The sequence below is a fragment of the Adiantum capillus-veneris genome, chromosome 14 (genome assembly GCF_014529385.1).
Source record: "Adiantum capillus-veneris isolate H3 chromosome 14, ASM1452938v2, whole genome shotgun sequence".
In the NCBI taxonomy this organism is placed as follows: domain Eukaryota; kingdom Viridiplantae; phylum Streptophyta; class Polypodiopsida; order Polypodiales; family Pteridaceae; genus Adiantum; species Adiantum capillus-veneris.
The window spans coordinates 22569036-22586095 of NC_140944.1; positions in this window are offsets into that span (position 1 = coordinate 22569036).

Consider the following 17060-nt stretch of genomic DNA (forward strand, 5'->3'; position numbering starts at 1 on the left):
CTATCTAAAGATGATGCAAAGCCTCAAGATGCCAAAACAGGTGACAAAAAAGTCAAAGTCAATGGGAGATAAAGTCCAAAAAGCTACACCAAGGTCACCACCAAAATCTCCTCCAAAGAGATAGATTCTACCAGAAAGTACAATGGATCTTTTAAGGTCAAAGGTTACCCAGATGTAGGAGAAAAATGCTCAACAGTTGCAAAAAAGGTACAGTATTACAGCAATACAAGTCGACATCAATGAAAGCACGTGATCAAAGCAAAGAAACTGCAGATAAAGCTCAACAAAAGGACACTACCACAACAAAAGCAATCAATTCAGACATAGATCTTGAGAAGATAAAGTGCAACATTGTTGGTGAAAACGAAGAAAAGCTCTCAAGCAAAGTAAAGCTAGATTTTTAGCTAGATAAGAATCTCATGTCTTTTCGCACTTGAAAAAGATGTGGCCAACCACAGCTAGAAGATGCTCCTAAATTTGTGAGAATATCTAGACAAACGAGTTGAATGATGGAAAATCATCTCCATCACCATTGAAGTAAGTTCACAGATCATCATAGCTCAATTCCATGTGATCACTGCAAAGGATATGACAGATGACATCGGAATGCCAATGGCGTAGAAGATGTTAGAGATACAGAATTCAATGAAGATACAGTCTTCAGAGACAACAAAGAATGAAGACCAAGACTGGTCACCCGTGGAAAACAGCACAAAGTCTTCAAGTGCAATTAAAATAGAGATTTATATCAAAGAAGAGCTTATTGGAGATGATTCATCTCCATTGAAAAGAACTTCAAAGGAGCTTAAAGAAAATCAGGCAATAGCAAGTGCAGATCAAACATAACAAAAATCAACCACGAAAGCTATTGAGCAAAGAATGCCACCAAAGCCGGAAGTTAAGAAGAACGGGGTTGCAGATAACCAGGAAGCAATAGGAAGTCCAAAGACCAATCACTCATTTCTTGTTGAATCAGCTGATGAAAGTCAGAGTGGAACACAAAGTCTCAAGTCACCTTCCATAGAGACACAGTTAGATCAAGATAAGACCATGGAGAAAGAAAAACAAAGATCTTCAATAGAACCTCCAATGAGAATAGTTATAGTTCTCAGCAGTACAAAAGGAGCAAGTGTCAAATGAAATGCTCTATTGGATAATGAAGTAAAGTGGAATATGGTTGTAGACAACATCCAGAGCATTCTAGAGATTATTCAGGACAAGACAGGTAACAAAGAAATCATGTGTGAGGCTACAAGTCAAAAAGACATGGTTGCTACCCTTAGCATCCAAAATCATGAAGAGCAGGTAAAGTTTCAGTTGAAGCCTTCAAAGGAAATGCTTGCAGATGTAATCCTTCGACATCAGTGGTTAGACCATCACAAGGCCTACAAAGAAGATAAAATGCTAATAATCTCTTTTACAAGAGGTATCCAACAACAAATACAGGTACCATTAATCCTAGATTCAGAGTTGCAAAAGTTACAAGAATCAGAGAAAAATCTTGTGGACAAAGGTAAAGCTAAAGTGGAACTTCCACCAATTAGCAAAGAAGGTGTGACATCATATGCCTCTACATCAAAGAATCCTCATGAATCAGCTTCTTCAAGCAAGAAAGGTTTTTAAAACTTCAAGTCAATTGCTGACCCAACTAAAAACTCTAAGGAGCCACCTAGAAAAGCAAAGATATATCAGCCACAATACTCAGAAAGCAAAGGAAAGTCAAGCAAGTGTTTGTTCAGAGCAGTTTAGTCAAAGTCAATGATCTAGTTTGGATTGAAGATGAGAAATTAACACAGAAAGATAAACACATGGGATGGATAGCATCATAATGGAGTTTGGAAGAACAAGAGTACTATGGAGGTAACATACAAATATGGGTACCAAAACCGTAGGTTAGGGCATATGAAGTAACTTCAAGTTCCTCCCAAGAAAGAAGGCCCATTGGGTATCAACCTCGAAAATATCCTAGGATACCTAAGAAGCAGGTATACAATAGAACAGCATTGAAAGATGCTAAGGTCTACCACAACTCTCAAGAGGATAGAAAACAAAGATGGATCTCAAAGAATGTTCCTCTTGGATAAGGATTCTATACAGGCTATACAAAGATTTGGCTACCAGTCAACCAAAAGCCAACTGCAACTACACCATACTTGCATGAAGATCTCAAAAACTCAACAAGACCTAAAGCAAAGCAAAGTCAACAAAGGTCCTCAAGAGATTTGGATTCCTAAGTCTTTTAGTGGTCCTAGTCAAAAGTCAAATGTCAACGATCAACAGAGGCCTACAACAACATCAAAGAATCCTATCAACATGTCTAATTGGAGAATCAAACAAATAATGGAGTCTTCACAGTCAAAGAAGGACCACCCAACCAACGTGAATGCAGATTCAAAGATGATAAAATAGGTATGGCTAAAGAAACCTTCAATGCCAACTTGGTCCTTTACTAATCCTCTTTTTCAAGAATCAAGCTTACTTTTACCTGAAGAAATGTTTGTAGTAAGCACAAGAATGTAAAAAGTCAAGTCACGAGGGTGCCAAAAACACTCTTTGTCATAGTCAAAGTCGGACTGCTGAGCCTTAAAATGAGCAAAGCATTAGTCCCAAAGCTTCAAGTCATATTAAACTCTGTGCTAAGAGTCGTAGTTATTAGGCTTACGCTCAAGATGGAAGAGTTGAGCATATCTAAAGTCATGTCACTCATGCTGGATGAGATAAGCATAAGAGTCAAAGTCTATTAACTTACAATTGGTGGAGTGTCGTAGAGTCCAACACTCACGCACAGTGCACAGTAAGATGAGAGCACATATCCTCGTCAACGAAAACCATTCTTAAAGGGGTGCCACCTTGCAAAGCCAAGTCATATGATTTTATAGCTACACCATCGTTTTGAAGAACCCTTCAAAATTCTTCTTGCACAACATATGGTTTTCCATGCATCTCTGTGTATGCATAAATAAGATGTTCTATTATTGGACATATGCATTAGACACTCTTTTTGCTTCCACCTATGCACCTTGAGTGGACTACAACAGGCAAACCAGTGTTCCAACATGCTACCCTTCCATATTTGCTACCTTTCTAATTCCATATCTATCAGTAAATAATCCCTTAAGTACTTTATGAATATTTCCCATGCTACTAAGTACTCCAATAGTGTGCGTATTCCAAAGGCACTTGGTTTCCACTCGGGTTTTTCCCTTTGGTCATCCAGGTATTAGACCCTAACTTAGAACCTCATCATTCTATACATACTTTTCATATATAACATCAGTCTCATCATTATGCTATTACAACGAACACATGCAACATCATCTCTCACATCAGACATATTCAGACCAATGAAGATGCTGCAAAAAATTGAACCTCGTCAACAAATTCAATGATAATGAAGATGATCAGCCCATCAACAACCAATCAAAACCTTCCAGACACTTTTCAACAGTGCCAGAGGACGGGCACTAAAATCGGAAGGGTGGAATGTTAACTGAGTCAACATCTGTTAATAGAAACTGCTATAAGACCAAAGACGTACGAATGTACATCAAAGATCAACATGAAGAAGCAATAAAGATTGGAGTTACACATTTTCCACATTTTTCCCAAAATGGTCACGTATTGTAAATTCCCGATTTATTTCAAGCCATTGTAATACTTTAATGTGTTACGGGATCAATGGGATTTCCAAGCTTTAAAGAACAGGTCATAGTGTGCCTAGGTTGTAGATTCAGTAAGTGGTGGAGCCCTAAAGGCCTTGGGCACCCGGACAATGCATATTTTTACCCTAGGTACATAAGGCAGTGTGTAAAGGAAATTAGGGTTCTCAAGCTCATTTTGTTGAGAGCACTCTTTGGTGAGAGCTCTTGAGGTTGTGGCTATGGATTCCTTGAGCTTCTCCTTGCTCATGAAATATGATGAACACTAATCAATGATTCATTCTCTTTCACTATGCCTCTCTCATGCTTCCTATGATTGCCTATGATACTTTGATTAGGTAGATCTTTACTAATTAGTGGTTAATCCCTCTCTAATCTTGTGTGATTATCCTCTTTTTCTTATGTGTGCATGTAGTTTGATTGGAGTGTGGTGCTCGATAGATCTATGTGTGTGTGCTTGCAATTAGTGTTTTGCATGATAGGATTAGTGTTGTGTGCATCTTGCAATCATTAGTGTGTGTGATTGGGTTGATTGGAGGTGAAGAGAAGTGGATGTGGAGATTGCCCTTCATTGTGGCTTAGCTCCTTCATAGGCTGAGAAGCTCACCTCGTAGAGTTAACCATTTGTGTTTCCATGATTGGCTCACTAATCGTGTGAGTGTTTCCATCTCCTAGCCGGGTAGCTCATCCCTCTGGATTGATAATTTTGTTGGTCATTGGAGCTATTGCAATGATGGGACCCCTAACATTTTTCCCTTATCACTAGAATTTCCAAACAAATTGCTGCCAGCAGAAAAAGCATTAGGAACATGTGATATACCACTCGCACAAGAACCATGAGAAGTGGTTACATTGTTGTTACTACCTTTTCTTTGAGCAGCAATAAAGGCCTATTCAACTACACGTTGTCTAGTCCTATTTTTTCTAGAAAGTGACTCTTGCAACAACAATGTGCATAATGCATCAAACTTGACAACTTCTTGATTTCCTTGGGTCATAAGTCTCCAAGTACTAGCACAAGTCTGGTGAGAATCTGGCAAAGCATTAAGAAGAGTTTGCACAAGGAAACCAAACTTGTTCACTTCATAAATTTTGCTGCAAAAAAACCTTCCATAACTTGAAATTTTTTTGTTTTTACATCAATGTGTAGAGAGCATCGTGCTCTTTGATTAAGGCAGAGAGAGAGAGAGAGAGAGAGAGAGAGAGAGAGAGAGAGAGAGAGAGAGAGAGAGAGAGAGAGAGAGAGAGAGGAGAAGAAAGAAGAAGAAGAAGAAGAAGAGGGAGAAGAGAAAGAGAAGAAGAGGGAGAAGAGAGAAGAGAAGAGAGAGAGAGAGAGAGAGAGAGAGAGAGAGAGAGAGAGAGAGAGAGAGAAGAAGAAGAAGAAGAAGAAGAAGAAGAAGAAGAGGGAGAAGAGAAAGAGAAGAAGAGGGTGAAGGGAGGAGGAGTGAGGGGGATGTATCCCCCCTCACCCCTTGGTATATGGGGGATGTATCCCCCATATACCAAGTTAGGGGGGTCATGGGGGTGGGGATTAAATACAAAAAATAGGGCCTATTTTCTTTCATCCTTTATAGGAAGCTCTTGAGAGCTTGTGGGCTAGATGGATACTCCTTGCTCATTTGTTTCACATTTGCAGGGGTGCATGGACCAACACCATGCTAGAAATTGGTTCTAAAGTTTGGAATGGCTTTGCACCCGCTTGTGAGTTGCTACCTGCTGCGCCTCCTTCTTCAAGAAGAGACATGACCAGAAGGTACACAATGCTTAAAATGCAAGGCTGTATTTGCATTGAGATAGTTGCATTCTCTTGGAAGAGGATGAGGAGGAGTTGTATTGCGTTTGTGTTGACAATGGTGGAACCAAAGTGTGTCTATGCTAGGAGGAGCATGAAGCAAGGCTATGGGTGTCTACAAGTGTAGGCCAAGTTGCTAAAGTGGATGTGAAGGTCAAGGTCAGGCAAGTAATTGTGGTGTGTATGCATGATGTGGTTTTTTGGGCCAAAGTACTAACATGGTGCCTAGATAGGGTGGTTGATCAAAGAGGTCAAATTGAAAAAGTGGGAGTTTCAAGTGAGGCCCTTGATGTGTTCTCCAAGCTGGCCTAGACAACTCCTCAATCGGAGTTTTTATTGTCTTCATCTGACTTTTGACTCAAAGCATTGGAAGACTTAGGAATCTCCCCATTACCTTTGTAACTCGACTTTGCTTAGCTCTAGTTCTTGTTGAGCTCTTGACATCTTCATGCAGTTTTGGTGTAATTGCAGTTGGTCTTTGGTTGACTTTACCTTTTAGCTTTACCTTTGTTTGCAAGATTTGTCTTTGATTCCTGTGATTTTTGCAACTCTGAATCTAGCATTAATGGCACAATTGGTATCAGAGCTTTGGCTTCGCGACAAATGGAGTGCTACAAAGCAGTGAGCTTTCGACTATGGTGAGCTCGTTTTCAGTGGAAGCTTGAGATTGGTGAGCAACCACCAGATATGTGCTCATGAAAGCTTGAGGGACATTCACAAGCTTGAGAGGAGGGTGTATTGAAAGTGTGTATGATTTTTTTCAACCATGCTTGCAAGAAGAATGAAAATTTTCATTTTCACAGGTCATTTTTTTGGCTCTAAAACATTAATTTTTGCGTAACATTTTCATACGAAATGCGATTTATGCAAGGTTAGGATTCAGCATGGGGGTTTGGCACGCTCCGGATGCAACGGTGATGTCCATTTGGACTGATTTTGACCTCTGAATTTTTTTCCGCTACAACTATTTATTTGTGTGTCGAGAATTCCACACATGGTTTGCTCTTGGATGTGAGAGTGGTATTGGCTGCAAGTTTTCTCACAAATGGGAGGATATGATGTATGATCTATGTGTTCAGATGCTCAAGGAGACTCATGGGGTTGTAGTTTGAGCTTGGCAATGTATACCTCAAGCATGTTTTTTGGCAGTCAAAGGTAGAGCAGGTGTTTGTGTACGAGATTTGTAGGTGTTTGCAATGATGTATGCAAAGTGTGGATATTGGTGCATGCATTTGAAGTGTGGTTTGATGCGCTTTGGTTGCTCATGGTTTTGAGCGTACAAACACTTTTGTTAGGTTGCATCAAGCTATGGGCAAGCCTGCTTTGCAAGCCGAAGTTACTCAACAAATTTGCGCTTATGGGATCTCCCTTCCTCTCCAAGAGGAGAGAGAGCTTAGGAGGCCACTTGAAGCGACCCCCAAAAGAAGAATCTCTCCCTTAAATTAAGAGAGGAGGAATCCAAAGAGCAGTAAAGCAATGAAACTTTAAGTTCGTCTGAAGATGTGGCTCCACGAAGACGACGGTCTAGAAGATCGTCCACTCCTCCCAAGAGGAAAAGATCAACACACAGTCCTTCTCCTCGTCACTTTAAGTATGTATGGACTGCTAAGGAACAAAATGTTTTTGATAAGCTCAAAGAAAAGATTACCTCCCAGCTAGTCCTCATGCTTCCGGATCTCTCAAAGCCATTTGAGGTCCAATGTGATGCTTGTGGTGATTGCCTTGGAGCAGTTTTCTTTAAGGAGGTCATGCCATAGCATATGAGAGCTGAAGGCTCAATACCGATAAACGAGTCTTGGGCATTTATGAGAAAGATATTTTAGCTGTTCTACATGTCCTCGACACATGGAAGCACTACTTATTGAGAACTCCATTTATTCCACGAACCGACCACCAAAGTCTCAAGTATTTCATGATGCAAACCGAGCTTTTCGACAAACAAATGAGGTGGGCATATTTTCTTTCACAATTAATTTCCATATTTCTCACATTACTGGTAAGCACAATCAAGTGGCCAATGCACTTTCACGACTACCAAAAGTTAATGCGGTGTCTATAGCTACGCACAATGATCTATCCTCTATGATAGATGAGTATGCTATTGACCCTGACTTTAGAGACATAATGTCTACCCTTGCTTTGGGAAAGAAAGATGAACCATTCACCTTGCAGTATGGTTATCTTCTCCACGGCAATAGGCTATGTGTTACCCATTCCCTTCGTGAGGGAAGGTTATGTATGAATACCATGCTCTTCCCTATGTGGGGCATAGAGGTATTCGACCTACTCTTCAAGAAGTAGAGACATATTTCTATTGGCCTACCATGAAAGTGGACATACAAGAGTATGTTTCAAAATGTGTAGTATTCCAAAAGACCAAGTATGATAGAGGGAAGCAACTTGGATTACTCCAGCCATTGCGTATCCCAAATTTACCATGGGAGAGTATATCCATGGATTTCATCTTTGGATTGCCCAAGTCTATCCATGGGAATATGGGAATATGGACAAGAGTCGACGGGTTTAGCAAGCAAGAACACTTTATTCTTGTAAAAAGACCATTAAGACACACCAAATGGCAACTCTCTTTATATCTCAAATTTTCAAACACCATGGATTACCAACACCCATCATGTCAAATAGAGAACCTAGAATGACCAATAACTTCTGGAAAGGACTCTTTGAAAATCTAGGAACAAGATTGAATTTCTCTTCGGCCTATCATTCACAAATGGATCGCCAAAGTGAGATAGCCAATCTTACGATTACTAGATCTACCAAAGACTTATGTTACAGAAGCAGATCAACGCTCATAATGGAAAAAGTACTTACCTCTTGTAGAGTATGCCTACAATATTACTGTACATACTTCTACGGGAAAAGCACCTTTTGAGATCATTGAGGGAAGACCTAAAAGTCCTTTGCTACTCAGAGTATATGGTAAGATCTTCACTACCGATGAGTATAGCCGTGACCTACAATAATCTTTTCAAAAGATTAAGGAGGCTATATCCATTTCTCAACAAAGGCAAAAACCTGCTACTGTGGTAAGCACATAAGGGCTTTAACGTTCAAAGAAAATTATTGGGTCTTACTTAAGTTTCCTAAGGCTCGATTAAGGTAAATAATGGGAAAAAATCCTATGGGCCATCATAAGTATTATGCTAAGCTACCAGAAAGATACTATGGTCCTTTCCAAATCTTGAAACCTATTAATGAGATGGCTTACCAACTCAAGTTGCCCAACCATTGGCTCATACACAATGCTTTTCATGTGAGCCTACTCAAGCTCTACAAAGGAGAGCCACCAAGTGAACCAATTATTGAAGACCCTCCCGAAGTTAAAGACGAAGAAGAGGTGCTACAACCCAAAGATATTCTTTGGCATGAAGACAAGGTACTACGACATGGTAAGACTATTCGACGGTATCTTATTAGGTTTAAAAATTGTCCTTTTGAAGATGCTAGATGGATGCAAGGAATACAGCTTAAGGATAGTATGAACCTTGTCAATGCTTACAATGCTACATTAGAGTAAGAAATGTACAAATTTCTTTTAAATGACCCATGTTTTTGTCTTATGAGACTAGTTCTGTTTTTTATTGTGCACAATTCTAAATAGTATGCATGCTTAGAATCATGTTTGTGATCATGATGTCTCTCAAACACCAAGTAGAATTTGTCACTCTACTTTGGGAGAATGAAATGGACTAAAGAGAAAACATGCTGGTGGCAGTTACATCTCCCAAGCACCAAATGGAGTGGTCATCCATCTTGGAAAGATGTCGTAGAGTAAATAGGGATCCCCTACCTGCTAAGTAAGATTGACTAATGACTAAGGCTTTATCTCTTCTACCTCATAGTCAAGGACCACTATGCTTTCTAAAGAGAGGTGCTTTAACTTCCTCTAGGTTCTCCTAGAGTTCAAAAATCTCTTTTAGAAACCGCATAGCTTAATATCTAACCAACTCAAATGATTTTCTCATATTAAACTAATCATTTAATGTGGGAGAATAAACGAGAACAAGGGTTAGGATATATAGACATATTCTTGTAGACCTATGTCAACACGGGGCCAATGGTAAAGGACACACTCTCATTGTGTACAGTGAAAATTCAAAGAGCTCCCTCTCCTTCTCCAAGCAAGTAGAGAGGTTGAGAGCCTACACCAACACTCTTGGTTATGGAATGCAAATCCAACCAAGAGTCATGCTTCAATGCTTAAGCTTGCCATCTTCTCCATCTTCATTACTATGCTATTATGTATACTAGCAAGAAGAGTGATGATAAGTGAGGAACTAGTTCTCTCTCCTATAAAATGTTTCTTCTTCCTCTTTCCTACCCTCATTCCCTGCTAGCTCTCTCCACCTTCAAAGGTGTTTGAGGTCTTGGGACTGAGGCTTGGGATAGTTAAAGCTTTCCTCAAATATTATGTTATGTTAGTGATGCATGAAGCTTTCCATCTTCATTGCATCACCTAGGTCACAAAGGAACACAAAGATTGTATTGTAACAAGTCTCTCTTGATGGGAGAAATCATATTACAAATGCCTATTGGAGGGGGGACCGGCGGCTCCACATAAATCCAGTCCTCAATTGTTGTTGTTCTCTAAATTCTCAGGCTCTTGCAAAAGTATTGTTCATTCCAAGTTAACTAAATGCTATGTTTATGTTGCTACTCCCAAGTTAATAGGAAAATTCCATTACATTCCACTTCTTGTTCAGCTTGGCCTTGAGCCCTTCATCAAACTAAGGTAGATGGGAGAACTTGTTGTACGCCTCCTTTGCAAAAATGAGAAGAAGATCCATTTTGCTCTTTCTATTGTTGACCAAACTATAGCTTTGAAAAAATTTGGATCCTACAGACAACTTCAAACAAGAGACAAACTAAAAGTGCTAGAAATTTCTTAACGAGCCATGAACACTCCATTCTTGTGGACGTCATGCTAGGATCTTATCCTTCTTTGTAACACTTATGTGCTCTTATGTAGAGCTTGGCTCCTTCTCTGTATTGTAAATGTCCAAACCAGATGGAGTCATGAAGCAAAAAGTCTATTTTAACATAATAGTGTTTGGGCACCTTCCACTTAGCTCTAACTTCAAACCACGTGGTCCACATTGAGGTAGATATGGTTTTTTTGGATCCTTTGAACTTGTTTGGTGAAGTGATAAGGTCCCATTGGGTCAGTTTTTTGTTTTTCCATGCTTTGTACTCCTGCAAATAAAATTGGTTAGTGTCTCTTCTACAGAGATAGGCCCAGTTTAGTCAATGGAATTAATGTACCTTTGGATCCATTTAGCTGCCAACTTGGTACCTAAGTTCTCTAAAGTGAGGATACCTAGACCCGTCTGGATTTTTGCTTGAAACATATAGGCAAAGCCACTTTTGGGATCCTTGTCCCAATCTCATTACCTCCTCACAAGAACCTTCTTTCCAACTGCACAACTTGCTTAACTTGGTATTTGTAAGGCTCCCAACAAGACAGTAAGTAAATTAATGATGGAAGAAAGTAATGATCAAGGACAAATTATATGGCTGCCATAGTACGTTGTAGTCAGCCGATTGTAAACCTTCTTTCTGAATTTATCCATTATCTAAATCCACCTTTGTTCTAGACTTACATTGAAACCCATAGGGATACCCAAAATCCTAAATATCTGTCCATCTTGTATGATCTAACACCCTGCTATAGCAACAATGTTTGGAGTAGTACCATTAGAAGACTTAAATGGTTAATGACAAAACCACTGGCAAGGTAGAAAAGTTGTAAATAGTTCAAGAAAGCATTTGAGTTGTACTGTCTGCACACATAATTGCATTAGTATCATTTCCAAATTGTTGAAGGCACATTTGATAGATCTTTAAAGAATAATAGCATTTGAAAGCTCTTCATTAAAAGCTATTTGTGCTACAACATTACCAACCAAATAGATTATGGATAAAGTTGATAAATCTTTTCCCCATATCCATATCATGTAGGGATTGCAAGATAAATTCCTACTCTATCCTAATATAAGGCTTGTCAAAGTCTACCTTGAAAAAGAAAAATTCTTGACCTGACTCGAAAGCATTCTCTATGTCTTACCATAAAGAGATGATTGCATCAAGTATAAATCTGCCTTTGGTGAAGCCCTTTTGCTCTTTCAAGAAAAATTTATGCATCAGAAGACTGAGTCTTTTAGCTAAAGTAAGAGTAGATATTATTTTGTAGACGAAACTCAGATAGGTGATAAGTCTTCAATTGCTTAGATCTTCCTTACTTCCTTTTTTATGAACGAGCTTAATTACACCTGTGGACCTTAATAGAAAGAGGTCATCTCTTAGTAGCTTCTTTCTATATTAGGAGCAACTAGGAAACGACAAAGTCCTTGTACTCCAAAAATAACTTATTATTAAAAATGGCATCAATTCTAAGAGACTTTCCATTCTTTAACTTACAAATAGTTTCCCTTAGTCGCCCCCCTCCCCAAAGGAAAAGGAGCATCCAACATTTTAGCCATAGTTTTGTTGATAGTCTTCTTCCTATACATGGCTATTTTTGCCCTTGCCTCCTGTATGTCCTTGTTCCTTTTGGGGCAACCAGTAAATATCTCTAAAAAGAATTCATGAGCAACACTCAAACTTTCTTTGTGGTTAGAAGCTAAAGTGCCATCTTTCCTTTTAATGAGAGGAATGAAGTCTTTGGCTATTTTCCTTTTGAGCAAATCAAACATGTTTTTAGTGGGTCTATCTATCTTTCCAACCCAAAAATCCCTAGTATACACAAGGCTACTTGCTTCAAGGAGATCTTCCTATCTAAGGGTTTCTCTAAGCCTTATAGGAAAGGCTACTTGCTTCAAGGAGATCTTCCTATCTAAGGGTCTCTCTAAGCCCTATAAGCTACTTAGAAGGAGGATCAAGACTAAATATTGCTTTTTCTAGTTGAAGAATTTTTTGGAATTAGGTTTGCAGGAAAACACACACAGCTTGGAGAAGACGTAGGAAGCTCAAGGCACACAACAGAGAGAGTATTACTTAGTGTGCAATGGAAAGATTAAGATAGCTTGGTAGTGATGGGCGTCTATACAATGTAGGGGGGAAAAAACAGAGAGAGTATTACTTAATGTGCAATGGAAAGATTAAGATAGCCTGGTAGTGATGGGCGTATATACAATGTAGGGGGGAAAAAAACTTCCTAGTGAGGAGAAAAATGCCCCGACGGTCCTAAGTGTGTTCACACACATCACTACCACATGTGTATGGTAACAAAATTATACCTCATATCATCATTCTTCTCTTAGATCTTAGCTCTTACCTAATAAAGACTCCAACTCACACACGCAAGGTAGGGAGGGGAGTAACTTTTGAAATCTAATTGCATCTCTTTGTGGGACAAGAGGTAACTCCAAAACAATTCTCCCTCTCGTGGAGGCCCCCCCTAAAGACTTGCTTCGAGCCTTGTGTTATGGGGCTTGGCTATGGGACATTCAACTTGACTTAGAGCCATAGACATTTGACAATCTTACAATGAAACACATTAGCCAACCAAACAAGAAATTGAGGGACAATGTAGAAAGACACGAGGGATACGATTTTGAGAAAACCAGCGAACGGGGACTTTCTAATGATTTCAAAAAGGTGATTCTGAAAAGAAGATTACAAAAATGGATGGAGGCCTTTCTCAACGAATCTGTTGACAATGGGTTACCTAGACTCCAACCTAGAATGGAAGCTGGATTTATTGATGCGAGGATTGCCGCCCCGGCTCCGCCTCGACTGACACCCTTTGTATTACCCCGGCTTAATATGTCAGGATCATCCAAAAAGGAGTACTACACCCTTATAGTTGCGTATAATATGGGGCGAGCCGACAAACCGCCCAAGCCCCGAAGTCATGGATGCACCTCAGGCCGTTTTGGACCCATGAGGACGAAGGGCTCGATTGTGGCCTAAGCGGGGCTCTAATCATAAAAACATCCCTTCGGGAGGACTCACAAAGCCGTCGTGGCTCACGGGGCGGCAAATCCAAAGATGGTGAAAAATGTCCCGTGGGGAGTCGAGGATGTATTGTAGGACGATGTGTTGAAAATTTATCGACGACTAGTTGGGGTTTGGGGTACCCCCCACGCAAGAGAACCCCAACACCTTGGACCATTTAGGTGGTGGTCTCACGGTGCTTAGTTATCAGTTATATTGACAAGAAACTATGCCAGCATCGTGGTCATGCACAAGAAAGGTGAGGCTTCATAGACTAAGCCCAAGGTTTTGCAGCCATGCCGGTTTTGGTATAGTTGCAAAACTGTGCCGATGAGTGCTCTAATGAAATGTTGACTGCTGGCAAGATTTTCTGAGACGTGGAGGCAGTGCACATGCTGCAAATTGGTCCCACAACTTGGCTTGCTAACTGTTGCAGGCTAGCAATGGCAAGAAATAAATTCTCTCCCCTCTCTCTAAGAGCGGTCCCGCTGTGTACTAGTGAATTTAGTGAAATTATCGAAATCTCCTTGTATAATGGTCTCACAAAGCATGTTTGCTTTTAGAAAATTTAGAAATACAGGATCCTGTAAACTTGCAAATGCAAGCTTTTTCATGGGTATTAAGACCCGAGTCCCGCTGTGTACTAGTGAATTTAGTCAAATTATCAAAATCTCCTTGTATAATGGTCTCACAAACCATGTTTGATTTTAGAAAGTTCAGATAGATAGGATTGTTTTTTAAGTTAAGCTTTAAATTCATTAATCTTACTAGTGCAATGTGAGACTCGGCTCTAACCGGGTTTTTGTGCAAATGCTGCTTGCCTCTGACCACGCGTAGGTGAGATTGATTGAGCCAGGGCGTCATTGAGGATAGTTATCCATTTTCGTTTGACCATGCCCTTAGAAGTTTAGAACCGCCAATAAAAGTTACAAAGCTACTTCTTTGATATTCTATCATCATGATGCTATCTATCATGGTGTGGTAGTGTGCGACATGGGAGACAGTGTAGCACACGGAACTCAGGACTCACGAGACTTGGACAATGGTGCGTAGTGGTTATGTATACCATATAAGTGGAATCCAATGGTCATCAGTTACGTGGGAGACGTTGGCTCGTCCCTCGTGGCCTTGGGAGCTGGGACAAGGGAGGTAGGTCATTGTGGATAAGTAAAAATAATGGAATCCGATGCTCATCGATTATCTAAGCAAGTGGGAGACAACTGACTCATGGTGGTAAGTGGCTTATCTCCACTCAGAACGAGAGACAGTTGCCAGCTTGTACCTTCCCTCAAATCCCTCTCCACTAGGTTCTTATAAATAGATGGCGGCCTTCACAAGCCTACTCTTTCACTTCCCCCTCGCCTCCACTTGTGAACCTCCCCACTCACCCCCTTCTTCTTCCTCACGGCATGGCCGCCTCCTGTCATCCCCCCCCCCCCGCCCCCCTTAACCACCATCTCCCTATGGCATTTGCCGAGGTGGCAAGCCTGCTCGATGGCCGTTGCATGGCTTGCTGTCTGGTAGAATCCTAGCCCCGCCTCCACGATCTGCAATCCCCTTCCTCCACGTGTCTTGTGTCTTAACTCCAGCAGAACTCGCCCGACAGTCGCCTTGTCGTGCTCAAGATCATCAAGCTCCAGCCAACCAGTAGGCCATAGTCTTGCTCTTGCCGACCGCTTGCTGGGAGGTCTATGTGCTAGAGCTTTCTCTTACAATTCACATATGAGGGGCGAGCCCCTTTGCTTGCAAAGAGTGCAACCTAGTCTGGCCACATGCTGTGGTCCCCCCTCCTCGCCCCCCTCTCTCATGTCTCCTCACGGACGGTTCTTTTTTCTAGTGCGCTCTAGTAGCGCGTTCTTCCCATTACCTTCTCAAATATGTATGCATACGAGCTATCACCAAGTTTGAAAAATGGCCTTTTTAATGTAAATCAGTAGAAGATGCGCTGCCTTGAGGCAGGAATGGAAAGGGCAAGCTGGTGTATTTGCCTGGTGTCGGAAGGGGGCGGCAGTCACACAAGGAGCTAGTTGGCACACCATCATGTGGCGAGCATCGTATTGGTGAGACGATGAGGTTTCCGGCCTTCTAAAGCTCTATCCAAGGCACTACGCAACCATGGAAAGCTAGACGGCAAGGAAGCCTGGCAAATGTTGTGGGCGGTGCAGGCCTTTTTTAAATATAGAAAGTAACTGTTGATCTTTTTTATAGTGTTTTTTGTGGTTGCGTTGTTACCGGTGCTCTTTTATATAATTCCTAGTCACTCTACCTGTGTTCAAATCTTAGAGAAACTTTGCTTTTTATGTAAATTCTTTTTGTTATGCAGGACCCTTAAACATGAAAAGCATTTTGAATGCTAGAATAGTTTCTGATTTTATTTTAATGTAAGGCCAAAAAAAAGTTTAGCGTAAAGTAAATAGTTAAGGTTCCGGCCTCATGAACTAGACCAAAAGAATTTCAGAAAGTTGCTGTATTTTTGCTTTTTTAAATTATAATCTTATATACAAAGGTCTTGATATTCTGTAAAGCGTTTGTCAATGCTATAAATTTTTGCAATTTTTCATTTAAAAGTAAGCTATAATTTTTTCTTTCTAAATCTCGGTTATGCATCCCCGAAAATATGAAAATCTTGTTTTAACGCTGTATGAGCTTGTTTTTAATTTAAAATAGGACTGATAAGAGAGGTTTGTAAGGTAAACGTGAAGCATTTGGCTGTTTCAAGACCTAGATCAAGACTAAGAAGGAAAATCTGTTGGAAGAACGTTTATGAATACCCGAGTCAAAGAGTTTGCCGTTGATGAAGACCGAAATCTAAAGGACGTGCTCAAGGTTGTTTTAAACTCCCCCATCAAAACGTATGTTACTCCTATCTCTCTCGGAAAAATTTTGACAACTAGATCCAAAGTGAAGTTTTTCACTTCAGAGAAAAATGCCTTGACCCCTCGTTTTGCAAAATAAGCCGCAGGGAAGTCAAATAGAAGAGTGTTAGCAATTCACAAATCTCTCCAGGAGAGTAAAGACAAAAACATTATCTTTAGGTGTAGAAAAGGTAACAGAACTATTGCAAGATCCAACTTGTGGCTTAAGTCATGAAAATGTTGCCCAACTTGTGGCTTAAGTCATGAAAATGTCGCCCTAGTTTTCCAATAGAATCAGTCATTGCAAATCCAAATGACTTTGCTTTAAAATACTATGAATGGCATGCAAGCGGAGCTTTTAGACACAAAGGCCTAGCTTTTAGGCACCCAAACTCAACTGTCTGGACTAAACACCAAGTTGTTTTCGTGGAGTCTGAGTTGTCTGGTACTAAGGAGAAGATGGTAGAAGTTGATATAGAGCTTGAGAAGCTTAACATTTAGAGAAATTTATATGGTGATCCGTATTTTGCAACAAGACACCTTGCATGCATCACTTTGCTGACATGTTTAACTAATGTATTGTCTCATCATTTGAGCTTGACGCTTTGTGAAGAAGGTAGATGTTTTCAAGCCATGTTTGTTGGGAGACGATGTCTTTTCAATACGCTGGATAGTGTGTATTATCCTGCTTCTTGGTGGAAACAATTCAATAAGCTTCTCTCTTTGAAATCAACATTAGTGGAATATTGGCAAGAAACCCTAGGTTATACAAGAAAGTTGCATAGGATTAGTAAAGAA